This window comes from Tyto alba, unplaced genomic scaffold (assembly GCF_018691265.1).
Source record: "Tyto alba isolate M040663 unplaced genomic scaffold, T.alba_DEE_v4.0 Super-Scaffold_6, whole genome shotgun sequence".
Lineage (NCBI taxonomy): Eukaryota > Metazoa > Chordata > Aves > Strigiformes > Tytonidae > Tyto > Tyto alba.
In genome coordinates this window covers 43,801,670-43,829,437 of record NW_024881327.1, presented here as the reverse complement: position 1 = coordinate 43,829,437, position 27,768 = coordinate 43,801,670, and the positions used below count along the sequence as shown (strand labels likewise).

The following is a 27,768-nucleotide window of genomic DNA, read 5'->3' as shown; positions in this document are numbered from 1 at the left end:
TTTTTGTGGTTTCTGAGGAATATCTGACCAACAATTCCAGATAGGAAACCAGGCGTGCCGGATTACCATTATAGCTGTCTGAGAAGGCTGGACATTTTTGTCTGACCTTCTGCTATTTCTTATCCTTGTGGTTCAGAGAACTCTGAAAACTCAGATTGCAGAAACAAGAAAATACATAGTTGTGAGAAGCTACCAGGATTCTAACAGCACTCTGAGACAAGGCTAGTTTTACATGAAGAAGAAGGATAGAGTTCAGACCGAGAGTGATGTCTTGTCTTACATTCTTCATTTTGATGAGGAACCATCTATTTAACATTTCCCAAGTATGACCAAGCCAGACCATTAATTATATTAGCCTTTTCACAGATCTGCAAGAAAATGCAGTTCTGCTATTTGCAGAGGAGCTAGGTGAGATCCCAGGCACTGTCATCTGCTTCAGTGTGTCCTGACATTCTCCTGCCTTTTGACTTGCGTGTGAGGAAAAGGGTCATGTTCTTCTAAGCTTCCTAAGATCTAGACTGTCCCTTGACCAGTGTGATTACTTGATAGCTCACAGGTGTAGCTACCATTTTTCATATATCTGGAATATCTGAAAAAAAGATAACTTTTCAGTATCACAATGACAGACTGTGAACATGTGAAATTATACTGCGGGCTTGCCTTTCTTTTTCATATCCAGGCTGCCTCTGAGGTATGACCAAATCTTCACAGGCTCACAGGAGGTGCTGGCTCAGGCTTTTGGAGTATGTATCCCATCTCACTTTTTCTGTTCTGTGAAAAGCCGTGTCAGAAGAGGTGGTACTCAGTAAAAATGCATGTCTTTGAAACATTAGATCTCAACAGTTTACTTCTCTGGTCACAAAGCACACACAGCAAATTGAAGTTTGTTAGGTTACTGCAATTGGTTATTATTTCCTCCTTGCAACCACCATCTCTGTGAGTTACAGCTAAAAGAAGTAAGTAGTTTGTGTTTTTCTAAGTGCTCCTACTTTAATGATTTAGCATGTTTTCTTCCTACCACTCAGTCTTTGATATCTTGACTACTGTGCATGCAGGTATTTGTAAGTAGGTAGGTTCCATATTTTTTTAAATGACTCAACAGCTTTATACAGCATTCAAGCAGTTTGGACCCACCAGAAGTCCTTCTGCACCAGACTGCCCAGCAACAGCAGCTCCAGAGTGATCAGTAGGAAACTAAAACCAGACAAAAGCAATATGTCCCACCTATCAAAATGTATAATGATTCAAGGCTTTAAGGAAGAGGTTTACTGTCGGCTATGATGTATTTACCATTTGTTAGAAGACATCTGGATAACGTTGATTTCTTTTTCTGAATTGTGTTACATTTGTGTCCTGAATGATTTGCTGTTGATTTGTTTTCTCCACTTAATTATGATGCGCTCTATTACATCCTCTGACTCTTTTCTCCACTAAAAATTTCAATGCTTTAAATTTCTTTTGAGATTAAAACCTTTCTGTGCCCTTGATAATTCTTCTTCAAGCTCCTTTCAGCCCACTGTATCTTATATGCAGGAAGTATTCTGACAGAATAAAGGCACTATGGTATTTTCTTTATATTCACTGTGTTCTGTTAAAAATTATAACATCTTTTTTTTACAGGGGAAGAAGAAAGGTAAGAATGACTTTGACTTTTTCAATACAAACGTACATTATGCTGAAGCCCTGCTAGAGCTATTCTCACTATTGCAAGCTGTTTTTTTGTTTTGTTTTTTCCCCTGAATGGACATGGTCCTGAACTCTGATATGAGAGTAATTTAAATTTCTTACACTAGTATCTATACATTTTTCTGTTAATTGATAATTAAATAACATGATTGATAGCAAATTAAATAACTGAATTTGGTAATGATCTGTCTGAATTTTCTCTCTTTGGACTAGAATAATTCAGTTCTGGAACCAGGTTAATACTCTTCATGCCACTTGACAATTTTGCTAGACCTAAAAAAAAAAATAATTTCAAGTTAAGGATGTGGAACACAGACCCTTTGGGCTCCCCATTTTTTGCTAATTTTATACTAGACATTTTTAATCTCTGAGCTAGTTTTTGATAGATGGCAGTGCCTGCAGTACTTTATGATGTATAAGCATCAAATTGTTAAAACTGCATTTTTTTCCTTAATCCTTTTTTTCAGTGTAATAACTGGTTATTTTTATAGTGCAATATAAATAAAAATCAAAAGCTACTGAAATAGTTTATTTAATTTTAAATGACACAGAAGACATACAGAATAGAAGCTAAAATGTATCTTTTATTTGAGTAGGGTCTGAAATGAAAGGTTTCTACAGGAGAACATATTCCTGTTGTCATCAGTGGGAAGACTGTGCTGCTGTAGGTTATTATGAGGGGCCAGATTTCAAAGCAGACACCTTCCTCCAGGATCTATAAATGTTTTTGAAAATGTTGTATAAAGATAGAAGGATCAGATTATGTGCCTTCACATTTACTTTACATCTGTACCTCTGAAATAGGCTCACACATATTAGCATGTTTCAGGCCTTCTATACTTGTGAGGTGATGAAAAATACTATTTCTAGATTAATATGTTTGGCAACAGTTATTCTGAAATTAGAAGTATTTATGAAAATTTTATTGAACTCTATCCTGCTTACTAAAAAAAAAGCAAATCATCCACTGTAAGAAATTCAGTATGAAATGAAGACGCCTAATACTTGCAAAAGAAACCTTACAGAGATACGTATTCTACGTCATAAGACCTTGATTTCCGAACATTGTAGGGAAGGCAAGCATTAAGGTAGCATAAGCCCAACCATAAATAAGGTCTTTTTCTTTCAAAATTCTTCTGATTTATTTGCTTAAAGGGAAAAATTGGAATGGGTTTTGGGACTAGAAGGAGGATGGCATTACTTGTGAAAGTAGTATTAAAAGTGAACCTGGCCAAGCTTTCTTGAAAGAGTAAGAAAATTACTCATGTAAAAAACATTGTATCACAGTGTATGACATTGTGTCACAGTGGGTCAACTCCAGAGTAAATAAGGTGTAAATAAGGAGTAATTTGAAGTAGCTCTTCCAGTGCTTATGTAAGTCTGCATCTGTAGGAAAAAAAAAAAAAAAAAGTAAAGTAATTGTATCATAAAAGAACACAGTGGTTTTATCCAAATAGTTGAGATTTTCAACAGACTTACACAGGCATCATTTTGACAGTAAATTTAAGAGCTGGCTGTTCCCTGATCTTGATGATAAAGAAGAAGGAGGGTATACAGTTTCATTCGTTGTTGAACAATGAGGGAGGTGTCTGTGGGGGGAAGAGACAGAGAAGGGCTGAGATTCCATTTTTGGCCCAATCCTGCTTGAATTCCAAGAAAGCAGAAGCAAGGATACAAGATTTACAGGATATTTTATCCCCGTGTGTTCAACCTTAATAATATAAAAATAAAAATGACAAGACTAGGATTTAAAAACAAAAAGTTTGTACTACCCAAAGGTGAGCTACTTTTCAGTGATGCTGGGGATTTAATATGCAACTAATAAAAGGATGTTAGCATAACATTTTGAAAATGTCAGGCACTAAATGCTATGTCCTCTGAAGTCACTGCCAATCTTATCTGCACAAGACTGCAAAGGTCAGGCTATATAGAACATTCTACGAATGAAATCAGAAGGAGGGTTTGGTTATGTTTAGCTTAAACAGAATAGTATGAATGGGGAGTAACCACTTTTAGATACATTAAGATTCTATGAAATATGTATTACCCTTTTGTATGTATTCCCTCCTTCACTCAGATTCAAGATCAATTTGTAGTGGAATGAAGAAGCTAATTTAAGATACTCTACATTTCTGTGAAGAGAAGTTAGTTGCAAATAGTTTTGTTATACAGGAGAAGACCTAGCTGCATTGAAAGAAGAGGCATGTGCATTATATAAAAGCTGCATAATTCCTCTTCTTGAAGTTTCTTTGATGTGCACTTTTTCAAATTTGCATTCTGCAGACAGGTGAATTACATTTATATAAAAGTAAGTTTTGCCTGTATAAGAAATACTTTTGGAACACATACATACTTAGCACTATGAGATTCCTGAAACAAATTTTAAAAGTATATGTAAAATAGGATTTTTTTTTTTTTTCCCCAGTGAACCTGGAAAATATGTGGGACCCAAGAAAAACAATTCACTGAAGAGATGCTTCAAAAAGATACTCTTTTAAAAAACAATCAGAAAGATTTTGAGCGTTAATAACAATAGATTCTGCCATATCAGGATCACAGTATATGATAGAAAAAAAAAAACAAAACAAAACAACACACGATTGTCAAGAGCTTTCTGCTGTGGGTAAAAGACATTTATTCCTAGTTTGTAAATGTTTCGAGCATCTGAGACAGCTGTAGAAACACTGATGTCTTACTTACAGAAATATCACAGTTTGAAAGGAACAGAAGAAGATTTTTGTTCTAAAAAAGCCATAACTTGCCTCCTGGTTTTGATAACCTGCCATCATTATGTTTTACTGAAGAGAGTGGCAATTACTGTAATGTCACTCCATCACCTGACAGCCCAGATTGCACATACTTTTGCCTGCTTTTCACTGTTCCCCAGGACCATCCGTTCCCTGATGCCTCCCGATGGGAGGCAGCCGCAGCACGGCTCGCTCCAGGCAGCCCTCCTCTCCCCTGCCCGACACGCCAGTGGCTTCTGCACAAGGCAGTGCCTGCTCTCTATACGAAGTTAACGTTTTGCCAATTGTAGGTTTTTATGTCTGCTCGAACAACAAAAATCCCTCAACCTCCCCCACTCCCAAAAAAACTCCACGAAGAGGCAGGTTGTTTTGACAGCCTTTCTGGTACCAAATGACAAGAACATACAGGCTCTTTCTTAGAGCTATGATTTCACTTTACAATACTGAAAAAAAACCCTGACCATATTATTGTAGAGGCATCTTGAAAGGTCTTACTGAAAAATACTGAGCAGACTTTTGGGGGATACCAGTCATCACTTACATCATCCAATAGCTTTTCTTGTTTTCTCACCAGGATGTTGATGAGGTTTTGGGGCCTCTTAAAGTAGTGAGCTGACTGTTTATGGACTCAGTCCAAGGCAGATTTGAAGTGGAATTGAGTGTATCTTTAAAAACTGACCCATACTTTTAAATGCTTAAAGTACTGTTTTCCTGCCTTCTTACATTAAGTGAGCCAAATCCAAATTGCTTGGAGTTCCTTACAAGACATAAATCACAACAAATGGTTGGAGATTTTTTTTCTCATGCCTGTATTTCTCAGATTTCATCCAATGTTGATTTTCCAAGGGAAAAAAATATCTTAAAACATGCATAATAACTCTTCTAAGCACATCCTAAAGATAATAAATATGGCCTATCATTGTCATGACTTTCCTCCTTCAAAACACTAGGGATTATCTGATGGTTAAAGTCCCGAACTTGTAAACAACCATATATGGGTACCTTAATGCTGGGACTACTTGATTATTTTCTTTTCCTTTGCTCTGATTATTTTCTTTTTTGTGATAACCAGTGGTAAGAAGATTACAGGAAGATAACAGCATCTGTATGACTAAATTTCATTGAGTCATGCCTAAAGCTTGTGGAGATTATTTCTACAGTAATGATTTTGCCCTTGAAAGAGTGGAAGTGTATTTGTTGTGAATTATGGAAAGCAAAGACAATATTTGGAACATTGCATGGATGTTTGGTCTTAAAGCTAGAAGGTGTTTTTTCAAGCATGGAGTGTGTGTGTTTCAAGTGGGGAGATTTATACAAATTTGCCTTCTACTGCTTTGTGTTAGAAGATGAATAGTTTAAGAAGTTTATTGGGTGCAAAGTATGACGTGCAGTTACTGTGAACCACAGATTTCCTAATAATGACGTGATTTCAGTTTCCATGTGAGAAACTCCTTAGTAATCAAGTGATTTATTCTGATGATAATGTGTTCAAGGTGAGTTATATGCTGTTCCTTTTAATTCTATAAAATAGAATTTATATTTAAATAGTGTCATTAAAGCCTCACGGGAAAGAAATTAATGGAATCACTATGGTCTATTTTGCAGCTGAAGTAGCTTATGGAATGCATATGGTCAAACTCACAATTGGGGAGGGGGGAAATGTCATTTTAAAATGCAGCATTGTGGAAACTAAGAATTTGAATATGAAAAATGTCCTTTTCAGCCCTTCAACTTTAGAGAGTTTGTCTTCAAGAGGACCTGTTTGTGCTGTCTGATGTTTGTGAGAGAGGGCCCATTCCTTCATCCCTATGGAGTTACCACCAGAAGTTAAGTCCTTACCAATCCCTCCAACAGCCTAAGGACAAAACCCGTGTTATCTCACTTTCTCATCTGGCATAGGGCATAAAGTGCTTATTTTCTTGCTGGTCTTGTGATGACTATTTCTCATCTTTGTTTCTTTGCTGATCAGCTTCCTAACATTTTCAGGACACTTCTGTGGCAGAAACTGTGTGCTAGAACTGAACACTCTTCTTACAGACTGCAGAGCTGCCACACAACGTCTTAGGGCAGGCAGAGGCTCTACACTAAAGTGTTACTTAATGTAATGTGTGCATTGAAATTTATCAAACCAGAGGCTGGAAAGCCACTAAATCCTGGAAGCACTTGCTGCAAGCATACAAATCAGTGCTACTATGCACTGCATGTGCCAGAGCAGCCAAAGGCTGTGCTTTTACAGCAAACTTTTGGACTGTTCTCTCTAGTAATCATGTTTTACAGGTCATGATACAAATCAAGTAGCTCTAAGACAGCAATAGCTGAAAGCAATTCAACTGTGGAGAAGAGGAGCTATGGTTTAATTTTTCAAGGCCGACTAAGCCCTGTAATATTGCCAGAAAAATAACTACTTCTAACTACTCCAAACCCAACTCCTGCCAGCTCCCAACAAGCGAAATAAAAAAAGGCAGGTAGGAGCAGGCTGCTGCTGTCAGAAGAGCTCATCCAGTAGGCAAGTCCTTCCCTGCCCATACCCAAAGGCATACAAGAAATAGAACAGCTGAAAGTGAGATTTTAGGCTAAATAATTTGTCCTGGCAAGGTTGGGCTGTGAATTCAGCACTCCTGGTGTAGGCTACAGAGATTTCATGCATATCCTAGCTGGCCATGCAGTGTAAATGCTGAATAAATAGAATTTTCCCTGGTTAAACCTGCTACTTTGGGTCTCATCCTATTGGAATGACTGCGAATGATGAAACAGGGCAGAAGGCCACATTAAACTTGGCCAGATCAAACCAAATTTTAGTCACCAAAATTAAAGCTGCTTAATGAGTTGTATGCATTAAGATGTACAACAATGTAAGCTACAAGTTTGTACAGAATGGTGAACTTGCATGTAGAATGCTCCACAAATGCTTGTCACAAGAGAACATTTGTGCATCCAACTGTTACAGTTGAAGTAAAAGAAAACATGCTCTATCACCCAGCTGGGCTAAAGATGAAGAAATATTGTTGCCTTAAGTAACGTTCTTCCTGTAGTAACAGTCCTCTGTGACCTAAGTTTTCCTATTCCTTTATGGACAGAGAAGAAAATAAATACATAAACTTGTCAGAGTTAGAGCATGATTACTGACCTTGTCTGTATGCAAGTTTGCAATGGTCCAAACTATGATTTTGTTAAAAACTGAAGCCTGCTTTAAGATCTTGGAGGGCACTTTTAATCAATATAAATTTTAATCACCATAAACTGTCTCACCTTACGCTCTTGATGTAAATCTGGTTTGTATCAAGTTAAACTAAGATGATGGAACACAGTTTTAAATCCATCTTGGGTCTGTGCATGGTTTTACACCGTTTTAACAAAAGGGCTCAAGTTGTGACTAGATAAATGGCAATGTGCTATGCGCGCTCCAGTTCTGCGCTTTGGATTTTTCCCCCCGCAGCTGAATGCGAGAGCTACAGCATCTCCTGGGCATAAATGGGAAGGAGGTGGATGGACTGAAGCTCCCGGTGTGATACGTGATAATAGTAGTACCTGATTGTGCTGAAGCTCCAGGTATGGTACCGCAATATTTCAGCATTTACTCGGGGGAAAAGCCTCCATCCACCGAGGATGCTGTACTCGGGGTCGGGAAGCCCGGGTTTGCATTGCCCGGCGTCTGCCTCGTAGGGGGGCACTTCGGCTCGCCCAGTCCTGCCCGGGGGGAACGCTGCGCCCCTCGGGGCACCCCTGCCCGGGGGCTGCGCACACACCGGCCCCCTCCCGCCCCATACCCGGGGGATGCTGCGCACACACCGGCTCCCTCCTGCCCCATACCCGGGGGATGCTGCGGAGCCACCTCAGCCCCCTCCCGCCCCATACCCGGGGGATGCTGCGGAGCCACCTCAGCCCCCTCCCGCCCCATACCCGGGGGATGCTGCGCACACACCGGCCCCCTCCCGCCCCATACCCGGGGGATGCTGCGCACACACCGGCCCCCTCCCGCCCCATACCCGGGGGATGCTGCGGAGCCACCTCAACCCCCTCCCGCCCCATACCCGGGGGATGCTGCGGAGCCACACCGCGCCCCCCGCCGCCTTTGTTCCTCTCGCTCCGCCCCGGCCCTGTCCCCTCCCCGCGGGGCGGGGGCTGCGGGCCCGTGGGCCGGGCGGGCCGATGCCTCCCTCCCGCCCAGTCCCGTCTCTCCCCGCCCCCGGCGCGGCGCAGCGCGGCGCGGTGCTGGCTGCGCTCCGCGGTGCTGCGCGTCCGGAGCTGCGCCCGCCTCCGCTGCTGCGCGGAGCCCGCTTTGTGCCGGCAGCCGCGGCAGGACGGCCGGAAAGGTAGGAGGAGTCCCGCGGCCCCGCTCGCTCCCCTCCCGCTCCAGGCACCATCCCTCTCCCGAGCTCCGCGGGCGGGCAGGGAAAAGAGGGGGATAGAGGAGGGAGGGGAAGGGCTGGATTCAGAAAGGGGCTTTTTCCTGCCGAGGCTCCGCTGCCGCTCCAGGCAGCCCCGTGCTAGGAAAGCTGCGGGCTTACTGGAAAAAAAAAAAAAAAAAAAAAAAAAGCTAAGAAAAAAATAAAATGTCCCGCTCGATTTCTTGGCTGGGAGAAGCCACATGGAAAAAGCTGCGAAGGAGCCCGAGCATCAGGCGGCGGCAGCTCCGGCGGCTGCCGCCCCCCTGGGCTCCCCGCCGGGCCCCGGCAGCGCGGCGCGGCCCGTGCCCGGGCTTCCAAAGGGCAGGAATCCGGCTGAGCTCCTCCGGAGTGACAGCCTCTCTTTGCCATCCCGAAACCTGCATCCCTTCCCGGGGAAAGGCACCAGCGGCGGGGCTACTTTGTACAGCTGAGAGGTTCATTATTGTCTGCCTTTTCGGGTGGGAAGAAGTGGTCTCTCTCCAGACTTTGCCATTTGAACCCGTTTCATCATAGCCGAGGGATTGCATCATGTTACAGTCCCGGCTTCATTGAGGTCAAAGGCAAAAAGAACCATCCTTCCCGATCTGTCCCACTGGCTTCCCCATCCGACCCCCTCCTTTTTATTTCCTGTTTAACAGAGAGGTTAAAACTAAAAAGCAGCCTGCGATTGGTAGGCGGTGGTTCAGTTCACAGCGACGTATTTTGATTTCTTCCACTGAGGGTTTTTTGAGAAATAGTTTTAACGTTGTCGGTTCTATGCGTGTTATGTGTCTTGTGGCCGGGGGGATAAGGGAAACTTGCCAGAGATTTAGCTGGTAGGAAAATAATAGGCAGCAAAAGAGCCAGATAAACAGCCCAAAGCAGGCGTCGCTTTATAAACTACAGAGGAGGTGAATGGATTCAGGCAGGCATCCCTCAGAAACCAAGGTGTTCACCTGCTCAGAAAGGCAGTGTAAAAGAGTGAACACACACTTCCGAAAGACACGACAAGACAGATGTCAGGAACAGAGAAGTATATAGCTAATCTCCCCTCTGGATACTATGTGATCAGTTTGATGCAAACACTTGGTGTGTCCTTGCCTGTTTTATTTATTATACCTTTACAATGACTGATCTTTTCAGCGGATATCCGACTATAAAATAATACATCTCAAAGCCAGAAAGATCTAATTAAATATTGTACTGCAGTCCAGGGCTTCCTAAGCCATTGGATTCTGTTGTTCTTTGTGCAGTTCTTTGTTTTGTTCCATGGGGAAATAAATGTCACAGCATGGCTTGGTTCGGCTCTCAGAAGTATTTTCCTTAACTGGTATGTCACCCTCACAGGTGCTCTGTTGCCATTTGCCCTGGGTGTTACAGGACCACTTCTTTCTTTCACGAAAATAGCAGTATTATGAAGTTCTTTTTCTCTGCTTCTCTGGGGAGGGTTGGTGCAGGGTGACAAGGGAACAGCTTGGCAGCCAGATGGATCCATCCATCAGCCCTCTCCTACATGGGCACTTGGTGCCCTTCAGACATCCCTTATGCCTCCTGGTGGTTTCCATAGGAAGAGCTGCACAATTACGTTCTTTTGAACAATCAATTTTTCCTTTTGGAACTGGGGTGGAAGAGGAGCAGATCCTGCATTAGAGCTGGAGGGAGAACAGTCCTGCCTTTCTGCAGCTATAGGGCTTAAGAAGAATTTGAAATGGATTCTGAAGAGAAGCATCTGCAGTTTTCTTTGTGTGTCTGGATACCCAGTGATCGCGGTGACAAGCTTGCACACAGAACAATAGCGGATATTCACTGCCTTTGGTGATATGTGGCACAGTTTGATATTTCCCAGGAAATATATCAGCAGAATTCAGAGTGTTAAGTAGTGTTCCTGGGTCTTGGGTAGATTTTTAGATGAAGGGAATTGGAAGATCTGTGGGTTGAAATTGCAGTGTTTCTTGAAGCAGTGCTAGCAAGGATGGCTAAAATGCAGTAACACTTCAGTAGGTCAGCCACTCACACTATTTTGAAATCTTACAGTCTTAGTGGAGAGTTTTTAATTTTCATCTCCTGAAGTACTGTCAGAGACATTAAAAAACTAATAATTAAAATGTCAGTGGGGGCAGGCTGTATTTGGTATACATGTGACTAATTGTGCTATTCCTTTCAGTGGTGCAGAGAGAACCTGCTGTAAGGTCAGATCAGGAATTGTCTTGCCCTGCTGCTCCCTGCCGACTTCCTTGAGATATTGCCCTAGGACAAAAAGCCAGCGGTTCAGGGATGATTGATGCAATCTGGAGTCGGCCGATTTAATTTCCGTCCATTTTAAAAAGTTTCGTATCTGATAGGTCAGTCAATGGGAGTATGGTATCCAGGAGCCTGCCTGGTTAACTGCATTGTTCAGAGCTGCGCTCTTTGTTTTGCACGGAGGGGTGAGGAGGAGAAATGGATGTGTTTTATATTCATTTGCAAGAGATCTCTTGCTGAAGTGGGAGGGTGGGATGCAAGGACTTATGCTTCCAAACTCCCGTACAATTTAGTTCACTCTATGCTCTTATGGTTTTAGTCACACTAAAGCCTATTGTGTAAACTTTTCAAAAAATGTATGCATCCTTTCCAGTTAGGCAATTCAACTTGTTTTAGATGTGAATGACACCTAGCTACTGGCATGACTCTGAGTTTCCTCTGATTCATCAGTTTATTGACAAACACAGTGTTTCATCTGGCATGGGAACTGTCTGGGTTGGGCAGGTGAGTGTGTTACTCAATAGATAGTATTCCAGGTTAATATACGCTAATATAGAATGTTCTTAGGCTCCCAGTTGAACTCCAGTAGTCAAACACAACCAAAATAATGGAAGTCAACCAAAGGACTACAGAGTTACTGTGAACTCTGAACCAAGAATGAAAAAGCTAAGTCTCGCATGTACTCCTATTCTACATCTATTAAGGTTATCTATTGAAATTTATGAAGTTAGCTTTTCTATTATGATACATCCTAAGCTGGATTTAGACCAAATTTAAATTTTTAATATCATATCAGATGTCTTTTGGGGGAGTGTCTGTATAAAGCAATACCCAGAATAGTCTGTCAGCACTATGACCAGGTAGGAAAGCACGTAGGTGCAGTTGCACGGGGGTGACTGTAAAAGCGGTGTGTAGGGGTTACACCAGCATAAATGTTGGACTGCACCTACTCATCTACGTATACGTGAAGGTCTTCTATTTGTATTGCATATGCAACAGCACTGTAATATACTATGTATAGGTTAAATTGCTCTTACTCTTTGATTAAAAGTTAACTCTTGACTCTCCAGATCATGAAACACGTGCTGATGCTATCAATGCTAATCAGTAGTATTGCAGGAACATAACTGGGTTTTGTGGAAAGGGGAGTATCTCCCAGCATATAACAAATGAATCTTTTGAGACATAAGCCCTGTTTTCTAGACGTGGTAACAAGTGCAGTCCTGCATGGCAGAAAAATAGCATTGTCAGCCATTCGTTACCCCTCTGCCACCTTACCAGAAAGTCAGTCATGACATATGTTGCACAGTAAGGTTTGACTGCTGAAGGTGCTGAGCGCCCTGAACACACAGCAATGTCCAAATGAGCTGATGGTGATCAGCTCTCTTAGAATAGCCCTGGAAGAATGCACTAGGCTGTGAAAAGGATGAATCAATATCTGCTGTATATTTTACCAGTGTCCCTCAGGAAATTTAGAAAAGAAACTCCTAAGAGGACTTTATAGGTTTGATTTTGTATAGATACTGCTCTTCACATGTAGTGATGTGTTAAAAGTTGATTGTGTGTGTTTGGCAGTAAAATAAGCAAAACTGAACAGAACTGTCTTCTTTAAATGTCTTTCCTAACGTGAAAAAGAAATAAACCTTTTTAAAAAAATCTGTGCATTATTCCTTTCATGGTGACATAGTGGTGAGATTTTTTGACTATCTGGGGGACTTCTGCTGCCAGCATCTCTCTGCCATCATGTATTTTTGAGCTGAGTGATAAAGGCTGTCTTTCTCTGGGACAGATGTTGGTAATGGCCTTATTGTGCCAGAATCTTTATGAGTACAAAGTGCTGAATAAAAATATTTCCATTCATTAATAGAAAGTGCCAGAAAAGAGTACACAAGTGGTTTAATCTGTAATGTAGCTCATGTCTCAAAGATAACAGCATTTTACCCCCAAGAAATGCAGCACTTTGTGTATGTGAGGTAATTGCTATGAGTTGCACTAAATATATATTATTCATTAGGGGACTGTCATTATATCATGTTTGTGAATTCCCTGAAGTCTCTTACCCGTGTCCTAGTCACATCTAAACATTTATGGAAAACAAGATTTTGGTGTCCTACTTGACTGACTCATGTTCTGGCTTGCTGAATTTGCTGCTAGCCAGTTTTAATGAGCATGCTTGCTTGGTTCATTTACAATTAATGGACTTTGGAAAAGATGCTCAATCCATGTATTTACATTATCAGAGAGAGCGCTCCTTCCCAGAGAATATGTTGTGGTATGTTATCTGGGTTTTGCAGAGAGGCAAATAGTAAACGCTCTTTTAATATCCAGCTTTCATGCTAAACTACTATGGACTGTCTTCAAATGTATAAAGGCCCAGTATTTGGCCAGTTGCTGTGGCTGGATTTTTTCTTTTGTCCATTAAAGTATGTTTAAGTATCTCTCTGAAACTTACCTAGTGTCTCATTGGTTACACATGCTTATGGCATTCCTGTTGTTGAAAACTGGAAGGGAAGAGAAGAGAAGGCAAGGTAAGGATGGTCTTTCCCTGTTACTAGTGATTCGCAGATCCAGGTTTTATTTTGCTGTACCATTTCTTACCAGGAGCAGCTGCAAAGAGAGAATTACAGTGTGACCTTCACAGCATTTCCTAGTGCTGTCATCAATCAGATCTGGCAGGAGCTTTATCGCATCTATCAGTGTGGCTCATAAGCCACATGCTGTCTACTCTGGGGGGAAAAGCAAACAAACAATGGGAGCTACTGTAGGTTTTGTTTAAAATAAAACAACCAGGAGTGATCTTTTCCCATATGTGCCAACTTTGTAGACAGATTTCAATTTTTACCGTGTGCCGTTGGGCTGATTAATAAAATATGATGATTGTAAAGCAGTGGAAGAGACTTTCACTATGTTTCAGTGGCATTGGCGAATCATTCACAAGCCATTGCAGCTTCAGCCTTTCACAGTCGTTGCTCTCCAGCCTCATTCTGATCCTCAGCATTATTTTTACTAAGTTGTCGATGCAGTTAGATTAGTTTAGGTGTTTTCTGCACACATAAATGTTGGAGAATAAAGAAGTGTTTTCAGACTTCTCTGATTCTTACATGAAATAATGCAGCTTTCTCAGATTAAGCGGTTTGCTATTTTTTGTGGGAACATGTGTGCCTTCACAGGCTATTCTAGGGCTTTTTTGGAGGCAAGTTTATAGTGTAGTGGCCAAGGTCAGCCAATCAGCTACAACATCCCACATTTAAGCATACAAAACAGTATTAACACCCTGTAAGTGTTTCCTTTGTTTGTTTTGCATTTGTTTGGCTGGTTTTCCCTACTGACCTTGGTCTGGTATTGAAGTTTTACTGAAATTTAAAACATTTTGTGTTTTTAGATTTTTTTTTCATTGTTCACTGCTGCTTTCAAATTCCTTTGCTCTCTTTTTCTTGACAGCTGCAGTAAGTACAACTTTTTTGCCTTCCTTTCCAGGGCTCAGTACACTGACAGGTTGTCACTTCGTGCCTGGCTTCCTTGCAGGCACAGTCTTAGCTAACAGGTAGAGGGGAGAGCAAGAGGCAATGGGGACAGGTGGAACTCCTGGTGTATAATTTTAACTTCTTTCATAGTCATGTGTTTGTGTGCATATATGATATATATACAGATATATGTATAGATAGATATATAGAGAGTGTGTATATGAATAGGTGATATATATTAGAGCTGTCTTTGTCACACCAGTTTTCTGAGAAACATGACTAATTGCTAATAAATATATTTATTGTTACATTATCAAATAAAAGGCTAAGGCTCTGAGCTTCAGATGGGTAATGATGACCAACAGCAAGGTGTAATCTATAATTTTTGTGGTTTTTTAACCAGGCAATTCTTGGTAGAAGATATGGTACCAGATTTGGACAAGGAAGCTTGAAATGCTGTAAGAAATGTGCAATAGCAAGTGCAAGGAAAATGCTCATAAAATGTGAAATCCATTTAGCAAAATGGTTATCTACTCTGTCAGGAAAAAAAAAAAAAATCACGTGAATTGGCTAGCTGGCTATGGAAAGAATGACTTTTGTGGTTTTCCTCTGTGTGTAACGTGTCAGTTTGACAGGTTTTATGGCCCCAGCTGCTGAACTGGCACTAGGCAGAGCAGTGGCTGCAGCTTTCTGTCCCTGCCCCAGAGATGGGCAAACCTGAGTGAAGAGGAGCCTGCCCAAAACAATGCTGCATGTTGTCTGTCTTTGCACGCTGGGGCTGTCCCTGAGGATTTTGGCAGCCGAGGGGAAGGGTTTGACAGACAGACATCCTTGGGCGGTTTCAGGTGATGCTGTTAGCTGCTGCGTGCCAGCGGTGCCCGTCCTCACTGTTGAGCCGGCATCAGCCCCAGCACCTCTGCCCGAGCAGGGGATGGGGACAGGAAAGGCTGAAACTCTGGACCATGAGCTCCAGCAGCCAGGCACTGCAGTTGCACAACTGCTTAGTAGAGGGGTTTTAAGAGGCCAAAGCCATAAACAGTCCCGTCCCAGCAGGAGGATGAGGAGGAGAGGGGAAGCTGCCAGCAGGAGTCAGCCTCAGGAGCCGAGTCCTGCATCATTGTTCAGGGGCTCCTGCTTGTGAGCACACAGCAAACCAGCTGGCTGCCTGCTGCTAGCACAGACCTAACAAAAAGACATTGTTTCAGCCCTGCAAGCAGGGTGGGCCACAATGGGGAAATGATAAAATGACAGGAGTTGAAATTAAGATAGATAATGTAAAAGGCAGAGTCATTAGATAAGAAGCAGGGCTGCTGATTGTCGCGGGGCAGGGGTGGCCAGGAGCTGAGCTGCAGAGGGGCTACTCTGATGCTGTTCTGCTGCTGGGGCTCAGCATAGGTAAAACTGAAAGAAATTGCCCTTCGGGAGAGTGGCATTTATTCTTGTAAACCAAGTCCATGCTAGAGATTAGAGTGAAATACTTACTGGATGTTGTCACTGGCTGTAGGAGATACAGACAGAAGAAAAGAAATACCTGAAAATGTTAGGAGCTACCCGATTTTCAACTCTGTTAACAAACAACGTTATTAAAGAATTCCCTTTGGAAAATGAAAAGCTTTGCTTCTTGGAGGGAAAAAATATTCAGGCTGAGGAGCTTCTGTGAATATACAGAGCTCTTCTCCTCACCTGATCCCTCTATCTGCACCATGTGTTTGCCATTAGGACCATGAAAAGCTGCGGGTCTCCTTGGGCAGGGGATGAGGGGTGCATGTTGGGTCCCTCAGGAGGAACCGCGAGAGCTGAAAGGAGATAGAGGCTAGGTCAGGCCACAGCATTTTGTTCTGAGCTTAACGGGAACGAGATCCACCCTGAAGAGTCTTGGGGAAAATTCTGGATGAGGGCCAGTGTGAATAATGCTGAGTGCAGATGGGTGGGACCCCACCTGGTTGCAAAAACAATCCTATTTCCAAGGTTAGTTAGTTCTGCTGAAAAAAGGGATCTTTAACAAGTAAGGTCTCATTTAAAAGGAAAAAAGACAGTTCGAGACCTTAAAAAAAACCCAAACCAAAACAAAACCAAAAAATCTATAAGTCTCTCACTTCAGAAATTAATGAAAACAATCCCCCAAACAGGCAGACAGCTGAAAGTACACACCAAAAACCTCAGATAAACAAAACAAGTGTCCTCTGGGGAAAGGAAGAGCTGTTCCCTCTCTGGGAAAGTTTGTCTGTTCCTGTGGCTTGTGAACTTTTCATCTTCTCTAGGACTTTCTGCTGTCCTTGGTTCACTTTTTGCAGTTTCTTGGGTTCCTTCACTCCTTTCCCTGGGGCTCAGAGAAGTGTTTATGCAAGCACTCAGCTTTAAATAAATGAATCATCTTATTTGATGTTGGTGAGATTACTGTTTGGGATTGCTTGCTTGTTTACGCTGGGCTGCTGAATAGGAACCCCTGCGGACAGGAGTCAGCTTGGGAGGTGTGTAAATGTGCCGACCCCACTTCAACCTTTCTGCCCTCAAAATGAGCCCTTCCACCAACCTCCACTGCTGCGGTTTGGAGCCACTGATACCTTCCCCCTTTGTGACAACCACATCCTGAGCCTGATCCCAGACATGAGCTGGATCAAACTGTATCCAACAAGCCAAAAAGACACAACAGTAAATTTTAACCTGACTCAAGTTCCAATTAGTCTCTTGGTGACTGCTGTTCCCGTCTGTCTGTCTGCAGTGAGTGAGCCTCGCAGCCTCTCAATGCTGCAATTTCCTTCACATCCCTTTGGATCTTCTCTTTTATTATTGTTTACAAAATACTGAGTCTAGATTTTGCATATAAGGAAAATCTTGCTGACAGCTGTCACCTCTTTGACCTCATCTTCTCCAGATCTCTCATTTTTCTGTCCTTTTGCTTGTAGTCCAGCTATGTAACTTTTAAAAGTACTTTGAGTGTAAAAAAATAAGCTTTGCTGAAGGCTTCCCTGTAAACAGTGGCTCTCTCTAGAACCTAAGGGCAATTACAAGGTACATGTAGAAGACTCATGTGGCTGTCTCCCCCAAAGAAACAACTGAAATATTGATTAAATTGCAAGCAAAGCAAAAGCTGTCTTGAAGAGGTATGATGTTTGGGGATTTTTAGACTTCTTCAGCCCTTCTCAACTCCTTCAACTTCTTCTTCCTACCACAGTAATATCTTTTTAAGCATTATGAGACTAGCTCTGCTGTACCTGCACTTGGGGATTCCTTTATGTTTATGGTCAGCACATCTACAGGCTCCAGGATCTAAGTGCACACTCAAATTGCCCTGAAGTTTATTGTGCTTTATGAGAGCAAAGGGTGAAATCCCTCTTTGAGACTTGGGATCATTTGGGCTAGGTTTCCTGACATACCAGCCCTTATGAAAAAACAGCTGTTCTAGGGTTGTCATTCTGCCAGCTTTAAAGAAGAACAACCAAATAAAGAAAAAATACTCTGCCAAATGTGGATCAAACTTTAGCTAGGTTTGAGTATGTTTTAAGTGGTCTCAGTCTTTGCATTTACACTAGTTAAGTTCTTCTTTCCCTTCAGGGAGGTGACTTGGAAGCAGTATTTATGAAAGCGTCCAGCCCTTTCCCTGTACATCACTGTAGGGAAGGGCTGCTTCCTACTGAGGTCTAAGTGCTTTCCTCTGTGAGTCAGGATCTGGACAACCCCGAGCAAGATTTAAATGTAAATATGTGAAAGTATAGATACATGAAATGAAGGTACGCAGCTTTCCTAGGTGTGACTGTGGAGCTCTTCTTGGCCAGGAGGCATCACCTGGATGGTCCAGTTACCCGGCTGAGCCAGGACCACACAGCTTAGAGACAACACAGCAGGAATGTGCCCTTGCTCAAGCTACAATTTGAGCGATATATATATAGACAAAGAGGTGTGTGCCTTTCTAGCAAGTTGTCATCAGTGACTTACGGAGCACTTCGTAACCTAGATCAGCTCTTTCTATGTTAACTCATAAAAATTAATGACTTCATGAGATGGGATGGGGAGTAAGAAGTGGAAATGTCAGATGCTCAGGGTGCAAAGGGAAGAAGAGAACTGACTTAGTCGTCCTGAATGCTTGAAAGAAATGCATAATAAAGTTGTGAGGTTTTTGGTATACTGGTCATCTTTCTCATCAGCCCTGCTAGTCCCTCAACACTCCTGAGATTTAAGTACAAAACCGTAATCTTCACTTTAATGAAGTGTGTAAGAGGGAGAGAAGCACGTAAGAATCCTATAGCATCTTTTCCCTTTTTTGTTATAATTACTCCTGGTTTATAAGCTTTCATTTTAACTCCTGCAACTTGAGTTTAGAAACACTCCTAAACTCTGGGATAAACAAGCATTTATTTACTTTACCCCAGAAAATTAATATTTGGAACAATGCTAGGTGTTATATCCATAAGACCATTTGTCACACCACTTTTGAACTGCACTTTACAGGGGCTAGCTCACCTGCCCTTTCTGTCAAGCAGTCTATGGAGCAAACATTTCACCTGCTGTTTTATAGCCCTGTACTCCTTACGTGAGCAGTGTCATGTAATGTTATACTATTTGCTCTTAAAATTATAAACTGGGCTCTTCTCCCAGTGAGCCAGTGGAAAAGAGCCATACAAGTTATGTCACTGATGTGAGACGTGCTGGGACTGTCCACACATGCATGCACTTTTCTTTGATTGCATTCACTAGGGTCAGCTATCCAGGATCATGACCATCCCGGATCAGTTCACTTCATTACAGTAGTCTGCCAAAATAATCCTTCCCCTATTCAGTTCAGCTGCACCCAGTGCAATGAAGCAACTGAAAGTATGTGGATAATTCTAGAAGGCTCTTATCAGCTCTGGGAGGGGTTAAACAAAGCATGGCTCTGTGTGTACCATAGCACTTCACAGGGTCGGTTTGCTACAGTCAATAATAAAGATTATTTTTCAGTAGTTCAAAAAGGCACAAAATCATACTGAGCAACTGTACCTTGTGATAATAGAGTCTGTTGGGGTATAACTACATGAAAGAAGACAAAGGGTGTGACAAGAACATTTTTCCTTGGATTGGAGAAGTCATTATTAGTGGCATAGTTCTCCAAAATTTAATTATTGGACATTTTCTGACATAAGTCTACCTCAGAAAAATGTGAGATTCCTTTTGTCATTGTTTCTTTATTAAAGTGAGACTTTCTTCCCAATGAGATTTTTGTGAGGAGGAAGCAGATACTCTACATTCACCAGTGGGAGTTGTCCAAAGCAGAAGGGGATAATGCCATTTCAAACTGTCAAGAACAAAATGGTAAAAACCCCCTGGAAAAATAAATGTTCAGTCGTTGCTGCTTTCACATGTAAAGTGCATTTTCCTACAGGATTGTTATTTATACTATAGTATACCTAATACAGCATTTCATAATTGTTTTGATTTTTTGTTTGGTGTTAGAGTGAAGCTTCTTCCTTCCTGTGCTTAAGAAATAGCATCCATGCCTACAATGACTATTCCTCTGCCTGTAGACAAGTGAATTTTTTTCATTGACTAATAAGAGAAAGATCAGACACTTGGAACCCTAATAATAGGACTGCTGGGGAGTCACTGAACGCTGGCAGAGAGCCCTTTGAGTGAGAATTTTCATTGTCTGCTACCTTTATCTTGTTTTGCATTCAGCTTGTCTGCCAGTTTGTGACTAGTAGTGAAGGTTACTAGATTCTGTGCTTGTGAGGATACCATCATTTTCCTTTCTTTATCTGATTACACCATGGAATTCTGTCACTGAATTAAAATTCTGATGGTGGTAGACTGTGTGTCCTGGATGCTTAAAAGCTTTGTCAGCATAAAGTTGCATTTTCTTTAATTTAAGGAGCAGAGGGCTATATCTCATCTGTTCCAAGTGTGAGTGCTAATAAATGTCATTATTAAGCTAGCTAAACAACTGTAAAATGTATATTAAGACTAGCAAAGGGATTGATTTGGGTAGTTTTTATTGCCCTAGCTTCTTTATGTTCCTAGAGATTTTTTTCTACCATCTTCATATATGCACCCATTTTTATAATTTTTCAAGGCAAAAACTGTGTATTCTGTAAGATAAGTAATACAGAATGTGTTGTGACTTGTTTGATGTATAGTTATTGTAGGATTTCTGCTAAGATACTTGTAAGGTCGGATTTCTGCAAGTTTTTGGATTAAAAATATTAATTTATGAACGGAAAATTTAAAGTGGTGTACGGGTTGTGACCGGTAGCTGCTTTTCCAGACATATTTCCAAGAGATCATATATCAGCATCTACTCATACAGGGCACTTCACAATGTAGGATGAACTCAATCCAACTGCATCATCCAAAGATGACAGTATTTCTGCTGGATTTGGAAAATATTAAGCTGGTGTGTCTCCACAGTGAAATCACTTCCTTTGTAAATATCCTATCCCAAAATAATCATATTAATTATTATTTATATTTATGCTTATTCTTAAGCAAAAACTTGCCCCATACTGGAGACTTTTTGGACTTGGCATGCATTCATGGCTGAATGGTATCTGATGCTCTATATAATTCTCTGTCTTGATTTTTTTTTTTTTTTTGCCTTGCCTTACTCTATATTCAATCGAGTACCCCCATCTGTTATGAATTTTCATGTGAGAGAAGATTATGATAGAGTTGGTATCCTGAAAAATTGCTTTAGAAGACAAATGGTGATTTTCAGTCCCACAATATAGAGTCTTGCCAATGGGAATTTGTTTGGATCTGCTTTCTTATTGAAAGACCATGGGTAGAAATTATGTACGGGATTTCATTTAAGATTATTTTCAATCACTGTCTTTCAAAGACAAAATGTGACTAGACATGTGCAACCAAAGGCAAAGTGAAGCAGAGGACAACCAATTTGGACATCCATTGAAGAGGAGAATGATTTCAAATAGTAACAAGATTTGTGAAATAGATACATTGATGCTTATCTACACTGGGTGTCGAAGAGTAGTAATGGGATATAGAAGAGTAGTGATAGGATATATAACTGCGTTATTCAGTGTACTGCAGGGGCTGGAGCTGTATTGGCACAGCTGAGCTGGTGTTGATAGGTTAGGAAAAGCAAAGGTACTGAGTGCAGTGCAAACCCTTCGCCAGTTTATCCATGGGATTTGAGGGAACAGGCATGCTGTTTGTAAAAAGGATTTTAATTATGCTTGTGGTGGCTTGTTGCATTGGCTGTTCTTGATACATGGGTGACAGCTATGAGGCAGAAGTACTTTCTTTCCCTCCTCCCTTCTTTTGGGACAGTGGGATGAAATCTTTCATTTGTATGTCAAATCTGTTACATTTTTCACACCAGAGTTTCAAGGCTGGAAGAAAAAGAATTGTGATGAGGCTGTGACATGAGGAAGACAAAGTTAGAGTGAAATGAGAATGCATTTTTGTGAATTAATGTTGCATTTACTAATCCAGAAGATTAGCATTTGGAAATGTGCTTTCTAACGGAGGAGAAACAGTTTGTTTTAATCTGTTCCCTTCTAAATTAGGACTCTACTATTGGTACTTGCAAGGCACTAAGAAAAGCACTCACTCGGACCATCTGTGTTGAAAAAATGGGAATGTGAAGCTAAGTGTCATCATATGTTCACAAGTCCTGCCTGTCCATGGTGCTTGTAACAGCAGCTTCATGTGCATGCTGAGTGAGTCAGAAACCAAGGAGACTATGTGAGCTCCACTGTGGCCCCCAATGGTGCCAGTTAATACGTACTTCAGAAAATGTATGTCTAGATATTTCTTTTGCTTATGTTCCCAGTAAAACTGGATAAGCACAGGTAATAGGTGACTTAAAAATGATAAGTAAGAATAGCACTATTAAATGTGTGTGTGAATATAACATATGACTATTTAAACAACTCTCTAACTGTATTTAAGTTGCTTGAGTGTAATGAGAAAGCTCTTTTTCACTTTCATTTTAGTAAACATGGGATCATATTTTCAAATTAAAGGCATGTGAAAACTGATAGTCACTTAGAGTGACATACATCCTGCCAGACTCAACCCACACACAGCAGAGCAGGTCTACAGCTGAGCTCATTCCCTGTAGACTTCCTTTACAATCAGGGGATAGAAATCTGCTTCTCTAGGATGTAATTAATCTGATATGTTCTAGATGTCTATTTTAGGAAGCCTAAATTTCTCCATTGACTGTGCATTGAGCCTAGGGCAACTAGCTGAGATACAGATGACTACATTGTAAGCACTGGCATTTAGTCAGAGAAATGTCACGTCTAAAGCTCAAGTGGTCTGCCTCCCTACTTTCAGCCCTATAAAATAAAACCTAAAATAAAAAGAATTTATTCAGGAGGCTTAAAACAAGATGATCATTCTTTGAATTTGCATAGATTAGTGGATTATTTATATTCTTAATTTGAGTTTACTTGGTGCTTACAAAAAAGCCTGTCACGACATCTTTGCATGGCTACTTCAGTGCTCTGAAGGCTCATGGGACTCAGTGAAAACATCCTTGAAGAGAAGCTGGAAATGAAGGAATGTTGACTGAGACAGATTAGTGGAAAATTAGTTTTATGGTACAAAATTCTTAGCAATGTATTTCTGAGCATTGCTGCATAATTTTAGTTCTCTGCTTTATGAGTAATTTGCCATATTGGTCTCATATAAGATCATTTCTGTACCAAATGTTGGTTCATTAAGCTATGAGATTTTTATTTAGACTGCTGTGCTCAGTGCCTTACTAATTAAGATGTTTTACATTTGGGTGACTGACATTCTTAATCTTAATTAAACCAAAATTAATTAGTTTTATTTCCATGATTTAAAATAAAAAAAGAAAAAAACATGCTGTCAAATCACAGAAAAACATGTTCTGAAGGCAGAAAAAGTGAAAAATAAACTGACTGTGTAGTGGCTTGGGAGCTATCACATGGGAAACTACAGCTAAAATTTGGGAAAATTTTATTGCTTGTGTCCTTGAAAAGGTGCATATTAGAGCCCATAATTTCTGGATAAAGTCAGAGATTCGGGATTTTGAAAGGAAGTCCAGGGAGAACCAGTAGCTTGAATTTATTACCAAAACTTGATTTTTTTTATAAGTATACTTCAGATTTGGACAGGAAGTACAGATAAGTAAAATTGAGAAATATGGCTTTCTTTAGCAGAAATCCATCTATAAAGTATATAAAGCTTGTATAGCAAGCTGATCTCCTTAAAGGCTCTTTTTTTAACTGAACTGTTATTTGTTTTGCTTTTTATTATATACTGTATTATATTACACATTAAATACAATATATATTTTATACATATATATATATATATATATTTATAATTCTCAGTTAGTTCAGTAGAGCAATAATTTCCATAGAATTTAGTGAGGAGATTTACATAGAGATGGCTGGAAACTAAGCCTGCAACAGCACTCAAATGACTCCAGTAGGAAATGAACACCTATAAAAATAGGGTTTTGTCCATGAGACCCAATCAAGCAAAGTTCTTTGCACATGTGCATTTGCATTGAAGCCAATGTGAAAATTCAGAGACTTAATTATGTCTAACACGCCTGAAGGTCAAATAAAACCGCAGAACTGGAAGATGCAGAGTGCCTTGTGAAGCTCCTTCATCCTGGGGTTAACTTCACCCCTAAGAAAAACAGTGTACATAACCTATGTTCTGTATTTCTTTTCCTGTTGACATTTGTTTACTGATATCAGCCTTTGTCTGACTTTTTGTTACTGTTCAAGTCTTAAAAATAGTTTAAGCTATTTTTATAAAGAATGTAGTTCTTCATCACTGCTTCTGGCTGAATAATTGCTATCTGGCTACATTTTGCTTATATTACCTATTGTAGGTAACCTTCCAGAAAGATTCATTATTGTTTGAAACTTGATAATTACTGCTGTATTGTTTTACCTAAATAATTTTTGTTGGAAGAAAGAGGTAAGTTAAATATTATTAAGAACTGGTGAGGTAGAGCATTTATTAGAAAGTGTTATTCATAAACACATCACTTTCACTTGAATGTAGACCACCAAGTGGCAGCTGTTTAGCTTAGGCAAGCGTGCATTTACATGTTCTTTACAAGGGCTTATGACCTTCTGAGCAGCTGGAGTTTGTGTTAACATTCTGTGTTAACCAGAAAGGCAAGCCATAGCTAAATGAGGGCATCAAGCCCTGGTATATATTTCTGTGCTTTCCCCAACACTGTTTCCAGATCCCTAGCAAAACATCAGAAGTTGCTACAGATATTGGTAGGAAGAGATCTGCTGTAGATATTCACACAACCCACCTTACCTTATTATCCATAGAACTGCTGATATCTCCTACAGATTGTCATCGTTTAACCTCAGTCAGCAACTAAACACCACGCATCAGCTCGCTCACTCCTCCCTCTCGCCCCCAGCCCCCGGTGGGATGGGGAAGAGAATTGGAAACAAGTAAAACTCATAGATTGAGATAAGAACAGTTTAATAAGTGAAATAAAAATAAAATATAATAATAATAATAGTGTTGATAATAATCATTGTAATGAGAATTAATATAACAAAAAGAGAGAGAAATAAAACCCAAGAAAGACCGCTGATGCACAGTGCAATTGGTCACCAGCCACTGGCTGATGCCCAGCCAGTTCCCCAGCAGTGATCCGACCCTCCCAGCCAACTCACCCCAGTCTATGTACAGGGCATGACAACATATGGTATGGAATATTCCTTTGCCCAGTTGAGGTCAGATGTCCTGGTTGTGTCCCTTCCCAGTGCTGGCAGGGCATGAGAAGCTGAAAAATCCTTGACTTAGTATGAACACCACTTAGCAACAACTACAAACATCAGTGTGTTATCAACATTATTCTCATACTAAATCCAAAACATAACACTACACCAGCTAACAGGAATAAAATTAGCTCTATCCTAGCTGAAACCAGAACACAAATAAAGACCTTAGATGCAACAAAATTTAAAGGCCTAGGCAGGGATGAAGAATTTAAGTGCAAGAAACAACCTTTTGGAGATTCCTCTCTTTCACTATTGACATTGATTTGGAAGAAAGTGGTTTGTACCTGCAACCATATAGTACATAGGTGCTTATAACTCTTCATAAGGGTATTAATAAATCCTACTTTGGATAGGATTTCTTAAAACTGATTGGCAACTACTCTTCTCTACTGGGACGTAGTGAGGTCTGACCTAGTAATCTAGTAAAGTGTATTTCAAATGTAGTTCTGGAATAAAACCATATACTGTTCAACAAGCTTACATCAAGAGACCACAGCCTCTCAGTTTCAAAAGGGTGGAAACATCTACATTTTTTTTCTAAAAGCAGCCTCATTTGCTGACCATAAATATATTTGGGGAAAATTGTCCCCAGCTTCTTAAGTAGACGACTAGCTAGTGCCCATCACTCCTCCCCTTTCTGTTGCTATTCCACTACCAATGTTCTACAGAAATATGTGTATATATGTGTGTGTGTATATATATATATGTATATATATCTCTAAAGCAAAATATATACTCCAGGTGCTCTTATTGGGTCAATGGAGGTTGGCTGGGAGAAGCATGATGTGAAATGATACTCAAATCTATGTCTACCCTTCTGCTGCACTGCCTCGTTAGTGGCACTGAGATTCCTGAGTAACGTATATCCCCTGGGTCTTTGCAGTGGACCTGATTCTTTTCCTCTTAATTTAGGCAAGCTTCCTCACTTTCCTGAGTTGATGATGGAGCTGTGGGATTTTGCTACAGAAACAGAAGCACTAAGTAGAGCTAGAGCTTTATCTCCTAGCTGTGGGATAGGACAGACACAGTTACTCAAACTGTGTTATGAGCAGCTGATCTTGTATATGAATGCATGTGTGTAGTGTTTTGCATTAACACTTCTGCATGCATTTATACTGTGTAACAGACATCTGTAGATAAGCAACTAGAATGTCATACATAACCCATTGCAGGGGAATTCTGAAAGCCTTCAGGAGGCATGTCTTCCTATCATTTCAGATACATTTCCATTTTCTCATATACTGGAAAGACCAAAGCCCTTGACCTTTCCGTACTCAATCCTTAAACAGCATGGGTTCTTTTAGTTTTTTGAGTGTTGTGGGGTTTTTTTTTCTCTCTTTTTTTTTTTTTCTTTACTGCATTCATTTGCTGTTCTGCTTGTGGATTCCAAAACCTTGCCAAGAGGTACTTTAAAAATTGCTGACTTCTCTTGGTTGTTACATGTCAGCACAAATCAAAATACTTGTCAACTATTTTCCCAATAAATAGTTTTATTAAATTCATCTTACAGTGTAAGAATATGTATGTATTTTCTAGTATTATTACTGCTTCTGTAGGGGCTGAATAATATGGTTGAACCATATGTATAGGAAAAAAGAATGTAGAAGAACTGTACCATACTTTATATGACCTGGAGAACAATTCCCTGAGAGTTAGAATACATCAAAAAATTAAATATGTCCCTGTGAAATTTAGGATGTAAATAACTATGTGTGTTCTTCCATTTTAACACTTGCTTATCCAGTTTCAGTCTGTTCTGTTTAATTATCAGGTAGAAGCACAAAATAAAAAGGATAAAAGTAAAAGGTAGGTGTGGTAGTCCCCTGGTTCCTTATTTTTGTTAAAAAAAAAAATAGTGACTGATGTTGTATTTATTGACCTTAAGACAAATTTCAGAAGGGAAAATAAACAATGTCCCTTATGTAAAACGTGAAGTACTACTGGACTGCTTAATTCTCACAGAAATATTCAGAATGAACTTTACCACACTTTGCATGGTTGCTTTGTAGTCTTTAAAAGCACAGAGCTGCACTGTTATCAGAGCAGGAGTTAATGCTTTCCACAGAGATGCAGGATCACACCCCTGCTAGGAATGCGCTGCCCCAGGGAGGAGAAAGCTAAATGTGAGCCTACTTGGAGCTATTGCTTTAGTTTGAAAATAATTATAACATTTAGGCTATTGGTGACATTGCCTCCAGTAATTTAAGCAGTTTAGCGTGCCTGAGTGTATTTCATATATAATATACAGAACTATTTTGCACATGTGTTTAATAAATACCATTTTTTACCTTCAGGTCTTGTGTTACAATATGGCTATGCAGCCCAAAATGTCTATGTCCAACTCATGCATGCTCCAAGAAGCTGAGTATACTGCATAATAAAAACATCCTTATTTTTGCTTTCACATAGCTACTGAGTTCTACACGTAAACAAATGAAACCCCATAGGAATAGGGACTCTTCTCTGAGGAGCTTGGGGTGAGCTGCAGCCTTCCTGCCATACTCCGAGTGCCTGACCCAGGAGA

At 40.5% G+C, this 27,768-nt stretch overlaps 1 protein-coding gene across 2 annotated transcripts in view; it reads left to right on the top strand.

Moving 5' to 3' along the window:
• The first annotated feature begins 8,595 nt into the window (after positions 1-8,595).
• AFAP1 (actin filament associated protein 1) overlaps positions 8,596-27,768 on the top strand; it is a 124,284-nt gene continuing 105,111 nt past the window's right edge. Inside the window, exon 1 of one of the 2 annotated variants that reach the window (XM_042808314.1) lies at positions 8,596-8,746. The gene's annotated coding sequence lies outside the window, so the exon portion shown is untranslated. The remainder of the gene's footprint in view (positions 8,747-27,768) is intronic. The other variant, XM_042808315.1, reaches the window with a different exon arrangement.